The sequence below is a fragment of the Perissodus microlepis genome, chromosome 4 (assembly GCF_051167445.1).
Source record: "Perissodus microlepis isolate ML-2025 ecotype Zambia chromosome 4, ASM5116744v1, whole genome shotgun sequence".
In the NCBI taxonomy this organism is placed as follows: Eukaryota; Metazoa; Chordata; class Actinopteri; order Cichliformes; family Cichlidae; genus Perissodus; species Perissodus microlepis.
Genome location: NC_140464.1, coordinates 30001851 through 30017381, shown reverse-complemented (window position 1 = coordinate 30017381; position 15531 = coordinate 30001851). Strand labels below are relative to the sequence as shown.

Genomic DNA, 15531 nt, shown 5'->3' with positions numbered 1-15531 from the left:
TGACCTTCAAAGGTTTTTGAAACATGTGCCTGAGAGTGCTTTTACTTCTCCACACTTGGTAAAATACAAAAAAAATGTCATTATGAATGTGCAGTAGCACCTCTTCTTTGATATAGACTGAAGTATTTCTGTCACTGGGTCAGGGTCTGAATCCGCACATTTATGTAGCCCTCACAACCAAAATAAAGGACACTGGAAGTTGAGAGCAGAATAAATCTTACAGTCTGTGTTTATAGATGACAAATTTGAAACTACCATCTGTCAGCATCATAAACAGTGTAGAACTAATAGTATAGGTTTCTTAAATATAGACCAACTTGTTATTGATCTAGCTTTCTGAGTAAGGTTGGACTGATATCTGATCCAAATGTCCCTACAAATAACATTTTTGCTGTTATGTTACAAAAGAAAAACTTGCAGTTTCCTTAACTAATCAGCAAGAAAGGTCCGTCTATCCTGTACCTTTGGTTTGACTGAGCTCAGGATGCAAAAGACTGTCACAGCTTTAAAAGCATTCACATAAGCCTTGCTGCTCCCCCCTGATGTGTCTCACTCCCTACTGTGAGAGGTGCAGGCAGATGGGCCCCGCCTACTTTGAATACAAACACCAGTAATTCTTATTGTAAACTATTCTTTTCAAATACAGTAAGTCATTTGGTGAAAAGTCTTATTATAACTTATACTACACACTGATCAGGCGATCAGGTGAATGGAATAACAGTGATTATCTCTTCATTGTAGCACCTGTTAGTGGGTGGGATGTATTAAGTGAACATTTTGTCCTCAGACTTGACGTGTTAGAAGGATAAGAAATGGCCAAGTATGCGGATTTGTGCGAGTCGGGCCAGATAAGATAAGATAAGATAAGATAACTCTTTATTGTCATTGCACAGTCATACATAGTACAATAGTACAATGAAATTGGAAAACTGTCCTACGTCGGCACTACATATAACACAACACGACACGATATGACACATCACAACGCAACAAACAACACAACACAGTATATTAACTTAGTATAAAAAAGAAGAATAAGTGTATGTGTATTGCACACTGTTATTATTGCACATTAATTATTATTGCACCTTGTTAGAAATATAAATATTATTGTTATTGTTTTAAACATTGTTACCTCCCCCCTAAAAAAGTCCAGGGAGGTATCCAGTCAGGTCAGCTGTTAGCATTGATCAGGGCTATTGCCCTGTTGTAAAAGCTGTCCTTGAGTCTATTTGTTCGGGACCTCAGCAGCCTGAACCTCCTGCCAGACGGCAGCAGCTTAAACACCCGGTGTCCTGGGTGTGTGCAGTCCCGTAGGATGCTGCGTGCCCTCTTGAGACAGCGAGTGCTGTACAGGTCCTTCAGGGAGGGAAGAGGATGTCCAATGATTTTTTGGGCCATGTTGATGACCCTCTGGAGTGCCTTTCTGTGTGCTGTGGTGCAGCTGGAGAACCACACACCGATGCAATATGTCAGCACACTTTCAATGGAGCAGCGGTAGAAGACGGTCAGCAGCTCCTTCTTCAGGTCCATTTTTCTGAGGATTCTCAGAAAGTGGAGACGCTGTTGGGCCTTCTTTAAGACCGCAGAGGTGTTAGAGCTCCATTGGAGGTCTGTGTCTATGTGCACACCCAGAAACTTGAAACTGGAGACCCTTTCCACGCACTCCCCGTTGATGCTGACAGGCTGCAGCTCAGACTTCCTCCTTCTGAAGTGAACTACCAGTTCTTTTGTCTTGGTGGTATTGAGGTCCAGGTTGTTATCTGCACACCAATCTGACAGCCTCTGAACTTCAGCTCTGCACGCCGTCTCATCTCCCCCTGAGATGAGCCCCACCACGGTGGTATCATCTGCAAACTTGATGACTGTGTTGTCTGGGTGGGAACTAACACAGTCATGTGTGTACAGAGTGTACAGTAGGGGACTCAGTACACAGCCTTGTGGAGAGCCGGTGTTGAGGCTGAGGGCTGAGGAAAGATGAGGCCCCACTCGAACTCTCTGTACATGGTCTGAGAGGAAGTCTCTGATCCAGCGGCAGGTGGTAGAAGGAAGTCCGATTTCCAGCAGTTTAACTATTAGTCTGTCCGGGAGTATCGTATTGAAAGCAGAGCTAAAGTCAACAAAGAGCAGCCTGGCGTAACGGCCCTGCACTTCCAGGTGAGAGATGGTGGTGTGGAGCGTTGTAGCGATGGCATCTTCAGTTGATCTGTTAGCTCTGTATGCAAACTGGAGCGGGTCGAGTGTGGGTGGCAAGCAGGACATGATGTGACGTCGGACCAGTTTCTCGAAGCACTTCATTATAACAGGTGTTAGAGCAACTGGTCGGTAGTCGTTGAGGCTGCTAATGTTAGTACGCTTTGGCAGTGGGACAATTGTGGCTGACTTTAGGCACGGCGGGATGCAGGACTGGGACAGTGAAGTGTCGAAGATCTTAGTGAAGACCCCAGCCAGCTGGTCTGCACACTCTTTTAGGACCTTTGCGGTTACCCCATCTGGTCCGGCGGCCTTCCTGGGGTTCACTGCCCTCAGTGTGCGCCTCACCTCATATTCCTGCTTGGGCTGCTGCTGCCTCTGGTCCCTTCACCTCAAAGCGTGCGAAGAAGTGGTTCAGCTCCTCCGCAAGCTCCACGTTACCCTCAGTCAACGTGGTATTGCCAGGTTTGTAGTTGGTTAAGTGCTGAACTCCCTGCCATACCTGTCGTGAGTTGTTGGTGCTGAAGTGGTCTTCGATCCTTCTCTTGTACGCTGCCTTGGCCTCTCTGATGCCTCTTTTCAACTCAGATCTGGCTGCACTGTACTGCATACCATCACCGGATCTAAAAGCGGCGTCACGTTGCTTCAGCAGGACCTGGACCTCTTTAGTCATCCAGGGTTTCTGGTTGGAATACACCCGGAGACGTTTGTATTGTAGATTGTGATGACTAGACAACTGGGTCAAAGCATCTCCAAATCTGCAGGTCTCGTGTGGTATTCCCACTCTGCGTTGGTCAGTATTTATCAAAAGTGGCACAGTGGTGAACCAGCAACAGGGTCATGGTGGAGCAAAGGCTGGCCTCTGTGGTCCAATCCAACAGACGAGTTAGGCTTCAGACTACACAGCACATCAGAGTTTGTTGTGTATGGGGTTTTGTAGCCGTGGACCAGTCAGGGTGTCCATGCTGACTACTGCTCGCCACTGAGAGCACCAAAAATGGGCACATGAGCATCACAACTGGACCACGGAGCAATGAGAGAAGATGGCCTTGTCTGATTGAACACTCTTGCTAACATCTTGGTGCCAGATACCACAGGACACCTTCACAGATCTGGTGGAGTCCACGCCTTGGCAGGTCAGAGCTGGTCTGGCAGCAAAGGGGTGACCGACACGACATTAGGCAGGTGGTCATAATGTTATCAGTGTATATTTAAATTGAGGCCTACTCTGTTCTGTGCTGGGGGCCTTGCTCACCCTGTCTACTGCTTTCAATGCATGCAAACAAAACAAAAAAGAAACAACCAACACCATCATACACACTTTATATGTCAACTGTGGCTTTGCTTGATATTTATAAATACAGACCTATACTTGACTGTGGTGCTTCCCTGTTCAGCCAGTCCAACTGTGCCTTAAAGGGGAAGAGTTCCAATCCACATCTGCATGACCACAGTGCAGCAGGTCCTGCATAAAGCATGAGCCACACAGCTGGGTTGCTGTTACAAGGTGGTGAGTGAGCGTTTTCAAGGCCAACCCTAATTACATTTGACTCCTGAATAACGCTGGCACATCAGTTGGTTGAGATTTTGGTTGCTTGTGAGGAAATTAGGATAATGAAAAGGCAGGAAGGGCTGAACGTGTGTTGTAAATGTGCATCATGGGGGACTCAGTGGTGTAAAAATGATTTGAGGCTACGTGAGAACTAAAATTAAAAATCACATCAATTACACAGTATGTCAGCCCCACAACAGGACAATATGTCCATCGCATCAGAGAACATCTGGCTGAGTGTTGCTGCTGCACTGCTGTCTGTGCTTTGCCTTCCCCACAGTCACTCAGCAGAGCTAACGAGGAGGGACACGAGCAGGCGGAAATTTACAGCACACAGAGAAAGATAAGGAATCCATACTGTGTAGACTCTAACAGTTTGATTACCTTCAACCTTAATATTATTGTATGAGTTGTGTTGCACTGCAAAACACCTTTCCTCTTATCACAATTACAGTCTCTCTTCCTTTTTATCACACCCTTAAAAAAAGTTAATATACAGATTTGAGAGTTTATTCTTGTTTAGCAGACATTCACTTTTTAAAGAAAACCTATTCTGCTTATTTGCCAAAAAAGCTACAGTGTATGCAGACAAGCTAATGTAACAAATATAACAAAGACTTCATTCTGATTCCTCTTTTTTGGGGGGGAACCAAATGAAAAGCAGCTGAGTTTGATTTTGCTTTGTATGTTAACACTGCAACACGAGCATGCTCTTTATGCTGCAGCAGATTCTGTCCTCATTATTGCAGAAAAGAAAAAATCTCACAAACACTAAAAAGGCAAAGAATCTCAAAAAAAAGCACATCTCACATCCTAATTAAAAAGTTCCCTCTGAGACCTTTCAGTGGCAAAAACGTTTCTCAGTTGTAGTTGCTCAGCCCTCTGCCCTGAAGGCGTCACACAATTATGCAGCTGACCAAAAAACCCTGAGTTCACTTACAGTTTCTGCTGGAAATCACCAATCATAGCAGCAGCCTGTGTCACAGATACAGGCGACATAAAAAGAGCTGCTGACAATTATGTGTTTTATTTAAACGTTCTTTAACCTGCTTTTCCTTAGTTTTATGCAATTTCACTCCTGAGCCTGGGCCCTGCAGCATACATAGTAGGAATCACTTTAACATCCAGGTGCATGGTTTGAGAACATCTTTAACATTATAAAGAAAACACTTCAACAAAATTACAGAACAGCACTGTGTTGGTGCAATTACTGGCACACAAAGTATGAGTGACTTAAACCACCTGCATGAATTTGAGTGAACGGTTCAGCTATGAAGACGAAATAACAGATAACCCACCTGGTGCTATGGAGGTGGAGGCCGGCTTTCTTCACCAACATATTTACTGGAGAACATCATGTGGCAAAGCGTCTTCCTTTACAGAAACTCTGGGAAAAAAAAAAAAATGCATTAAACAGAAATATTTCAAGATGATTATTTCTATTAACAAATATTATACAATACCAGTTTTTATGCTTACATTTATATAGGACTGAATCACAATAACAGTCACCTCCAAGGTGCTTTTTACTGTAAGGTAAAGACCCTAAAATAATATAGAGAAGAGCCCAAGTAAGCACTTGGTGACAGTAGGAAGGAAAAACTCCCCTTTAACAGGAAGAAACCTCGAGCAGAACCAGGCTCGGAGCGGGGCAGCCAAGGAATTCAATTTGCATCTGGATAAATGGTTTAAAAAAAAAAAAAAAAAATAGAAATGAAAGGTTGAGCAACACCACTCGTCATATTTTTAATTTGGAAGAAACAGGAAGATGTCATTTTGCCTTTCAAAATAACAGAGTGAATTGTCACTTTGTCAGCTAATAAAGACTTTAGCCATTTGAAACTGACTAACTAAATGCCACTTGTCTGAATGCACTTTTGTCTGTTTTTAATAGCTAATATTAAATCTTTATGCTAACATAATGCAACTATAATATTAGAAGGTTACTTGGCAACCATTTCATGTGCTTGTCAAAAACATATATCGTTAACATTTTAGATAACTTATCATCTGCGTTACTGTTTTAAAATGACGCTACTGGCACTGACTGCTAAATTTCTGGTATCATGTAGTCCCTCCTTACAAGCGTTTATTCTTAGTGTTTAAGGGGGCCACGTCTCCCCAGGTTTGCAGAATAGTGGTTTCAATCTCCTCAACCGTTCATTGGTTGCTGCAAATCCCAACTGCAAAGGTAACTAGTTTGGCCAGCTTAGTGTTCTTTGTTTCAGTATTTCCAGATGGCTTGCTTGTCATTTCTGAGGCTAGCAGGAGAAAAACTCTTCGCTCGTGAAGTTCTAATATTCTTTGCATGTTCTTCGGGTAAATTACCTACCATAAAATGCACACAAATGATCAATAATAAGAGAAGCACATACAGGGATGTCCCCTCTGCTGGCACTGACACTCCCCCTTCACACCAGCCTGTTTTGTTTTTACCACCACGCATGTGTTAATGAATTAGAATCATTCAAATCTGAATACAACCTGCATGCTTCCAACCTTCCAATGCATACTTGTCTATATAAGGAACAACATTTACCTTGAGGTGAAGTGGCGAAAGCAGTGAGTATGTTGCAAGTTCAAATGTTCTTAATAACAACTTAGCATGTCCAGTGTTCCCAATCAGCAAAGACAAACCATAAGGCAGGAAGAAGACGCCAAAATGCACCAAACATCAGACAGATGAGTCCGTCCACAACACGAGGACAGTCAGTGATATTTTGCAGCATGGTTTGAATTACTTGCAGTGAAGAAATCCTGATCTTTCAAGAGTTAAAATATTTGGTGCCTGGGACCCCGTAAACCCACGCTCTGTAGAATACACCGTCAGTCTTTTCACAGACTAGTTTAAAGTTGTGCTACACATGCATAGAGATATAAAAACCTTATTATTAGCTTACAGTATTATGTTTAATGCTATGTAGGCCAGTAACAAACAGCTAGTGTCAAGTTACAAAAAGCAGTGAGGCTTAAAATACTTTCAGTCTGATGTTTTCTTATGTGAAACTGAGCAGTTTGATTATAATTTGGATTTTTTTAATCACTGAATTTACCAGAAAGCACTGCCTCTAATTAAGTTTTAATTAGGTTTCATTAAATTTCTGTGAGTCTGGAGAAAATATAGGTCACCACTGTGTGTGTACACGATTAACTAAGCTGTTTTTGGTTAAAATGGAGAAAAAAGGAAAAGAATCCATTGATCATCTGGATGTTAACGCTCTTTATTACAGGTTGTGCCTCAAGCCAGATCACATGGCTCTGATATCAGGGAGCACTACCAGCCACCTTAACACTTTTCTCCTCAGTCTTCCTTTTGAATAGCTGCTGCCGGCGTCGAGCCAAAGTGCTTAATGAAAGTGGAAAAACACATTGAATCTACAAACTGGTGAACTGGCAGCAGCTCATTATAATGCATAGGTGAGAAGACGTGCAAAGCTGCTGGCCTATGGCAACTCCTGAACTATGAAGACAGCACTGTCAGGCTGAACAGCCAAACTGTTAAAATACTACAACACACTCCTTTTAGTGTATAATAACTGAGTTAGATCAATGTAAGAACTGGTGGACAGATGGAACCAAGCACAGCAATGACTCTATGAATGATCTTTGAATAGAGCTGAAATAATTAGTGACCCTAAAATATCCAACAGTGTTGCTATGGTGCAGCCGATAACATTCACTAAATCCAGCAGAGTACAGCAGTTCTTTGAGTTAGGGCTGGAAATAGCAGGGGAGCTACCCCAAATCCTTCCAGCACTGTGGATCCACGTGCGGAGCATGATCTTTCCTGCACTTATTCCATCTCCTCCCATTTTGATCTCCCAGCTGTGCAGTCAGTCTCTCTCTCTCTCTCTTTGTGTCTCTGATATTGAAAACACCAAACTGCCTGAAAAATATTCTTTCAAGACTCACAGTGTGAACTTTACTGTATAGGACTGCTCAAACCCTCAGAGGGAGGAGCAAAGCCCTCGGGCTCACTGCAGAAGTTCACTCAGAGCAGAGAGTCTTGTCCTGTTGATCTAATCCCTGGGCAACTTCCTGTTGTGGCCACTCCTGACACCATTCTTTGTTCCAGAGAGTGAATGTGGGCGTGTGCATGTGGCACAAAAGACAAAAGCCGGTTATAAAATCTCTCTCATCTCACTAAAATTTTGTCTTTCTTCTCTCCCCTGAAACAATACAAAGCCCTTGAGAGCTGCAACTGGAAGAAAGAGCAACTGTGCTGCAACAGATCCAAGGATGGAGGGAGAAGACTGATCACAGAAACAGGCCAATCAGAGCAGTTCAAAGGAGAACAGAACCGCACTGATGATCGGGGCTGTCACATGACAACTGGACGATGGAATGAATGACTGACCAATCACTGTGTAACAGCAAATGTGGAAACACACGGATGAGATGCATGATTTCCCCGAGGTTTCAGGTGATTAAAGTGAGCAAAATATTAGGTGTGGCACAAAAACAGACAAACATTTGTCGTGTTCAGCTCCTTTGTGGCCATCGGTGTTGAAAGATTTAATCATAATTGACCTTATTAAGATCAGATGGTGATGTGCTAAATTATAAGCCAAAACTAGCACGTTCAACCATTAGCTGGATTCATGTTTGCTAATCAGTGCAAGGCAGCACACTAAATAGTAGAATTGTGTTCAGTACCTCGTAGCAGACCATGTTTGTGTCAGAAAATTACAAAACAAACCCCAAAAAAGCTTCAAAAAGGCAGCATCACAGCAAACACGGTTAAGAGATAAAACTTAGCAGACAGAACTGTTTTGTTCTTCTACAGAACCATAAAAATGCACTTTGATGTGAAGATTTAATATTGGTACTGACTCACTTATGGAGCCAGTCACCAGTGGCCATTACAGGAAGTTAAATCTTCTTTAGCACTACAGTAATAAATAGGTAATTGTAACACAGTCTGAACAAAGTACTATTTATAAAAGCTGAAACCTTAAATATAAAAGGTCGTCCTTGAAAAATCTTAAAACTCTTTGGTGCAGGACAACCAAGGATGAAGGTTTCTACTCGGAGTCTTTAATAACCTTTAACCGTTTTCTATAGTTCCAAATTAACAAGTGAAAACTATTTAGGAAAGAATAGTTTTCTTACTGGGGCGTACTCTGGAGTCAGTTTGTTTCAACAAACTATTGTGTGATTGCTATGTGACAGGTTCTGATTTCCAAGCTAAGCTAATCCAATAACCCACTACACACCTCTCTGTGCTGTCAAAACTGGGTGATTGTAAACCAAGTAAACACCAATAAAGATTAAATCAAGTTTCAGCTATTTTTATTTGGGAGCAATTCCCCTGGGTGCCAAATACTGCAGCATCGGGCAAGAGTATCCATAACTAACAATAAGTCCCTTTTTTAAGGTTTTTGTTAAACAACCCAGCTTCATACTGCTAACACCTAGTTTCATTTATTTATGTGTTTAATTACAATAGGCAAAAAGCTGGGCTGTGCTCACATTTTTCCATAGCTAACACCACTGGTACTCAACTCACGGTGAATAGCACTGGTATAGAAACTCCAGTTAGAGAGAGTTTCCTCAAACAAAGGTCCAGACTATCATAAAGGCCAACGTGCATTTCATTTCAGTGCAGTATATTTTGTATCAGTGTCTTTATAGAGTCAACAACTGGTTGTCAAGCACAAACAATAAAGCAGAGTTCAACAGTGGGTGTTTGTAGCTTCTGTTAAAGCTGCAGGTTCCTGCTTTAACAGAAAAGTATGACTCCAAAGAAAGCTGTGGAAAAGCTTTTTCTTTTCAATAATCACCAGAGTCTGTGTGTGAACACCCACAGAAGACAACGAGAACATTACAGCTATTTTTGTAAAAGGTGCGCTCACACTAACAAGTGCTTACAGTTCTTATATCATAGGACAAAACTGAAGACTTCAAATCCTCCATCCATCCATTCGCTTCCGCTTATCCTTTTCAGGGTCACGTGGGGCGCTGGAGCCTCTCCCAGCTGTATTAGGGCGAGAGGTAGGGTACACCCTGGGCTGGTCGCCAATCTGTCGTGGGGCTAACTCATAGACAGAGACAACCAGCCTTGCTCACATTCACTCCTGCATTCACACCTATGGGCAATTTAGAGTTTCCAATTAACCTATCCCCACTAACTGCATGTCTTCGGACTGTGGGAGGAAGCTGCAGTACCCGGGGAGAACCCAAACACCCAAACACGGGGAGAACATGAAAACTCCACACAGAAAGACCCTGTTTTTGACTTCTTAATGCATTTCAAGTCCAAGCAGAGCTGGACCAAACACATCTCCACACTTTGTAAGGCCTCTTTGACCAAAACGCAGAGCAACGCCGTGTTGCAGTCCACAATTAGCAACCTCAACTCAACCAAGATGACTTGGGCGGAGCTGAACCACAGGGTTTAAGAAAAGCACTCATCGAGAGCTCAGACTAAATGGGAACTGTTGGGAAAGAATTCCAAGGTGTTAAATTTATTATCCTGGGAGAACCCGGTAAGGCTCAAAGGTGAAACTGCTCTACTTAGAAGGCTCCAAGTCAACACAAACATGCCTTCTTTGTATACACACTTTGTGTACTACATTTCATATTTATCATTGTAAAGTCTTCACTGCTGTTTTACCAAAAAAAAAAAAAAAATGCTTTGAATAAACTTGTGTCCAAACTTTGGACTGTAGATGCACCAGTCAATCAGTCAGGATTTAAGATTAGCAGATTTATCAGTGTTACTGTACAAGCTGGTAAATAAGCAACAACAGCTGCAGTACAAAATGCCAAACTAGGATTGATGAAGTTTAGAAAAATATTTCCACAGATTTTTACTTGCGCTGCTGCTCAGGTATGATAATGGCTGCCAAAGTTTATTTGGCAACCCCTTTTTGTCCTTTATCCTTCCAAGAGAACGAAGCCATCTGCAGTATGTTAGTGTTTCCCTTCAACAGGTTTGTATGAGAAAGCTGGAGGTTTATATGGTTTCTTATATGAGGGATTAACATTCTGCATATTAGTCGTCTGACCGTGTCATGTTACACTCATTTCTCTGAATACAAAAACACAAATGTGAGCTTACATGTGAATGCGGCTCCATTACAGCAAGGAACATAGTCACATTTATTCTGGTCTATATTCAATTCAGTTGTTTTAAATAATTACTTATTAACATTATTATTTTTATAAACATCACAGAGTAAAAATTAATAAATTAATTTTAAAAAGACAAAAGAGAGATGAGAGTGGTCACAGAGGGTTAAGCCCTGCTTAAGCTGGGCGAGTTTTAGCCCATTTTGAGACAATTTTTCAGTCGTGCGACCGTTTTGGGGATCGGCCCGAGTTTTACCTTAACCGTGTGTCGTGCATGGTGAAGTATACGTGGGATAACGAGACGCGATTAACACCTCACGACCAGCTCCCGATCAGCAATCGTATGGTCGCAAGAAAATCAAACCTGTTTGAAATCCTGTCGCCTGTCGTGAGGGTGTCAACGCAACCTCTCACACTGCGCACGCGCAAACACAAGAATGAAAGTGGACGGAGCAGCAGTGCAGCGTGTGATCTGGACACAAGTGATGGAGGCACAACTTGTATAACTTTGGCAATTTCATCCGAGCCTTTTCGATGTGGCCTCACAAAATGATCACGACCACAACAACCGTGAAAAGAGTTGGATGGACATTGCTGCTCAATCACAGCTGCCTGGTCAATGTTTTCATTAGCAATTTAGCAAAGTTGATGGTGGTGGTGTGTGTGTCTGTGTGAGTGAAAGACAGAGAGGCAGATTTTGTATAAGCTTCATGTTATAGACGCACAGTTTGAGCACTCAGGTCACATCAGAGCATCGGGTCGTACAGTGCGAGACTCTGCATCGTGACCTACGAACTTCTAACCCCTGCGATTCGATTGTACAGTTTCAGCAGGAGCTGAAAAACGCGACTGAAACAAAACAAAACAAAACAAAAGATTGCAGAGTGTATGCCCAGCTTTAGGAGGTGGTTTGGAAAGATCTTGGTGGTTCTTGTTGATCAAAGTTCTTGTTTTTTAGTTACTCCAGCTGAAGTAAACCACTGTCAACTTCTGGGGTTGAGAAAAAGCACGCTGCTGTAAAGAAATGGAAGCATTTCATTTATTGACAATAAAATATACAAAGAGCTTTGCAGTTAAAACGAACTCCAAAGAATGATTGCATAGGTGAAATTGGACTTTATCGGCCAGCTGTATCTGCATGTACGTTTAGACTGAGGACAACTGAAACATTCACGGTCTCTAAATAAAAGCCCACAAATGCTTCTAGAGGTCCCAGAAAGAGTACACTAAGAATGAGAGCTGCTAATAACTAACTACGGCTGCCAAGGAGGTTGTGTTTTTGGTACGTGTATGTCATTCTGATCAACGTTGTACGGGTGTGGAGTGGGTCACGGTAACAATTTGCCACACCCACCAAGCTCTTCATGATCGACTTATTTATCGATCAAATATCGACAAAAAGTCTTACAACTTGGAAACTGATTCTTACAAGAGTGGTGTGTATCGTAAACATACAGAACGCACTGTATAAAGATCTAAGATATGTCGCCTTAGACCTCTCACCTCTCCTTCCAGGTGAATACACTGACCTGAAGGTTAAAGTGACCATAATGCTATATGGAGCTATTTAAAACAGCTTCTTTGTGCCGCTGCTTGCACTAAAATGTCGAGTTCCCAGAGAAGACAGGCTAGTTTACCCAGGTTGAATTACAATTGCAGAGGGCAAAACTGGCTCAAGTTGTCACTTTTTCTTGACATTTTCTTGCCTGAAACACATCAGCCACCTAAATACTACTTGCAGTGAAATTCTAAATGTCCATCTGATTCTAAAAGCACTTAAACAATAGTTCTGTGGTCCATGTTGACACTTAACCCCACCCCTCCAACGCACACGCTCGTCTACATCTGTGTGATGCGAGCGTGCCGAGGGACCTCTGAGGACTGGGGCAACGGCTGCCTCCACACATTATGTAACCAAGCTCAGACAAACACGCTCAGCAACCCTCACGCTGAGCCTGGATCAGTGGGTGAAGGGTTGACGGGCAGTGGAGGGGATGCCACTTTCTCCCTGCCTGCACCCCATTCTTGCTACACATTAACCCCGAACCTCAGAAAAGGACGCAGGCCTTGCATTAGAGGAGGGAGAATGAGGATGTCAAAAAGAGGTCAACTGCAGCTGCTGGCAGGGATTAAAGCTTTGTATGTGTACGCATGCTTAAACTTACATGGCCTTCCTTTGCTTTGTAATTCCTTCCATCCACTCGTTCATTGTAATTCCCTTACAAGGACTAAGAACAGCAATATTCCTTAAAGAAAAAAAAACAACTCTTTATAAAAAGAAATCCGCTGAGTTGCCTTGTACACAGAAAATATATATGAAAGGCACCCTTGAAAGGATTTATTAAGCTGTGGCACTGAGGTTCAGCTAGAGCTGAGGGGAAACTCTTAAAGCTGAATACATTTTCAAACGGCTGCTGAAAACTAATAAAAAACATCAGCTACCAAATTCATAACTTAAGGAACTCAAGAGTGCTTCCTATGTAATTGTATGTAGGTCTGGATTTTGCACTCTGGGGAAATACTAAAGGGGGGGGGGGTCCACATTAATTTGTTTCATACGCAGCTGTGGCTCTGACAGTGTTTTATTTAAAATGACAAATGAATAAAGATGTGGGGAAAATGTCTCTTTGCTTCCATTTATTCATCACTACACACTGAAGGAGTGTTCTGTGCAGACTCTCGACGCTGGACGAAATCTTACAAGTAAGGAAACATTATTTGCCAGAACCCTGAAGCCAGTTTATTGGCTGCTGTTGCTCAGAGTTTGGTTTTTTATTCCTATAGTCCTTCAGTCCTTCATCACTGTCTTTGTACAAGCTCACATTCAGCCCTACAAATTTATGAAAATGGACGCAGACACAGAAGTATCTGCTGTCACACACATGAAGTTGAGAGACATCCTATTCTTAATCCACAGGGTTTAATATGATGTCAGCCCACCCTTTGCAGCTATAACAGCTTTGACTTGCCACAAGGCTAGGAGTGTTTTGTGGAATTCATAACCATTGTTCCAGAGGTGCTTTTGTAAGGGGATGACGAGAAGGCCTGGCTCACAGTCTCCACTCTAATTTGTCAAAGGTGTTCATTCAGGTTAAGGTCAGGAGTCTGTGCAGGCCAGTCAAGTTCTCCTACACCAAACTCACTCATCCATCTTTACGGGCCATCCCCAAACTGTTCCCACTAAGTTGGGGGGATGAAATGAAGCATTAAGAGTTACTTTCACTGGAACAAAGGGACCAAAAAACAACCCCACACCATAATTCCCCCTCTACCAAACTTTACACTTGGCCTAGTGAAGTCACACAAGTATTGTTCTCATGGCAACCGCCAAACCCAGACTGCCAGACGGAGAAGTGCCAGAGAACACGTCTCCACTGCTCTAGAGTCCAGTGGTGGTGAGCTTTACACCACTGCAGCTGACGCTTGGCGTTGTGCTTGGTGATGTAACATGACTTTAATGATGATATTATGGTGGAGGAATATCATCTTAATTCTTCCACTATAACAACCTCAGATGCTTCTATGACATACACATTTGGATTATGTTAAGGCTTTAAGTCAGAGGTGGCTGCTGTGATTGACAGTTGTGCCAAAACAGGCAGCTGTAGCCAGGAGCTTCTGCTAGGCACTGAATAGTCAGTGAAGCAGGTAACTTTACAAAGTTATGAATCACTGAGTAGCTCAAGGTGGATGTTAAATTACAGATAGAAGAATAATACTGTGCAAATGTGTAAACCACAGTGAAGTAGTTTATACATTTGCGAAACAAGTAAAAGATCCAGGAGGAGACAAATCCCCAGAACGGCATCTGGCTAAAAAAGACCTCACACATGTGGATACCTGCTGTGGAAGCCCCTTATGAATCAGCAAGCAACCAAAAATCAGCTTTTACTGTCTTTTTTCAAAGATTAGGATTACAATTTATTAATGTAACACTAATAACATTACTTGATATCAGTAAAAAACTAGAGCCATGTATCTGTATATGCCCTAGTTAGTTGTAGCACTCAAACCAGGGGTATCAAACATACCATTCCAGCCCACCATAAAAGCTTTGGAAAATGTAAAGGAGTGCATAGATTTTACACTTTTAACACCACTTACATAAGTATGACAGCCCCCCCCCCCCCCCCTAAAAAAGTAATTAAGTAATGGATAAATAACAAAATAACAAATAAGTTCCTGTTTTCCATCATCTGCTATAGAATTGACTGTTTTCTTTTAATAGTGAGTCCACAGTTTGTTTGTTTGAAAGAAAAGGGCATTTTCTTTAATTTTATGAAAACTTCATATTTTCAGCTGTGAGTACTCCAGTTTTATCATGCAGGCTGTAAGAGGCAAACGATAGAAAAGGAGTTTGACATCCCTGACTTAAACCAAGGTGTCTGGAACTACAACTCTGGACAGAAAATAAATGACTGAGCCCCCCTTGACTGGTCCACATGCTTAGCAAACACTCAGTCATATGAATAGGAATGGCAATAACAATTGTGAGGCTGTACATTAACGACACACCCACCCACACCCTTACTGCAGAGAAGTACAACAGACTGGTGCTAATACCTATATGTGCAACCCAGTGCATAATGGCATAAACTCATATACCAGGCCTCTCCCTATAGAAGGAGCTATTGGCTGGGAGCCACATTTCATGCATGACACCGCCCTATGACACATGTATGACTCTGAATCCTTCAGCAGCTTTTCAGGCA

At 42.4% G+C, this 15531-nt stretch overlaps 1 protein-coding gene across 5 annotated transcripts in view; it reads right to left on the bottom strand.

The window, feature by feature from the left end:
* The window catches only part of LOC146389243 (thyroid hormone receptor alpha), a 112118-nt gene that overhangs the window by 94506 nt on the left and 2081 nt on the right, over positions 1 to 15531 (bottom strand). For all 5 annotated transcript variants that reach the window (XM_084926973.1, XM_084926974.1, XM_084926970.1 and 2 more), the window contains exon 2: positions 5044 to 5132. The gene's annotated coding sequence lies outside the window, so the exon portion shown is untranslated. The remainder of the gene's footprint in view (positions 1 to 5043; positions 5133 to 15531) is intronic.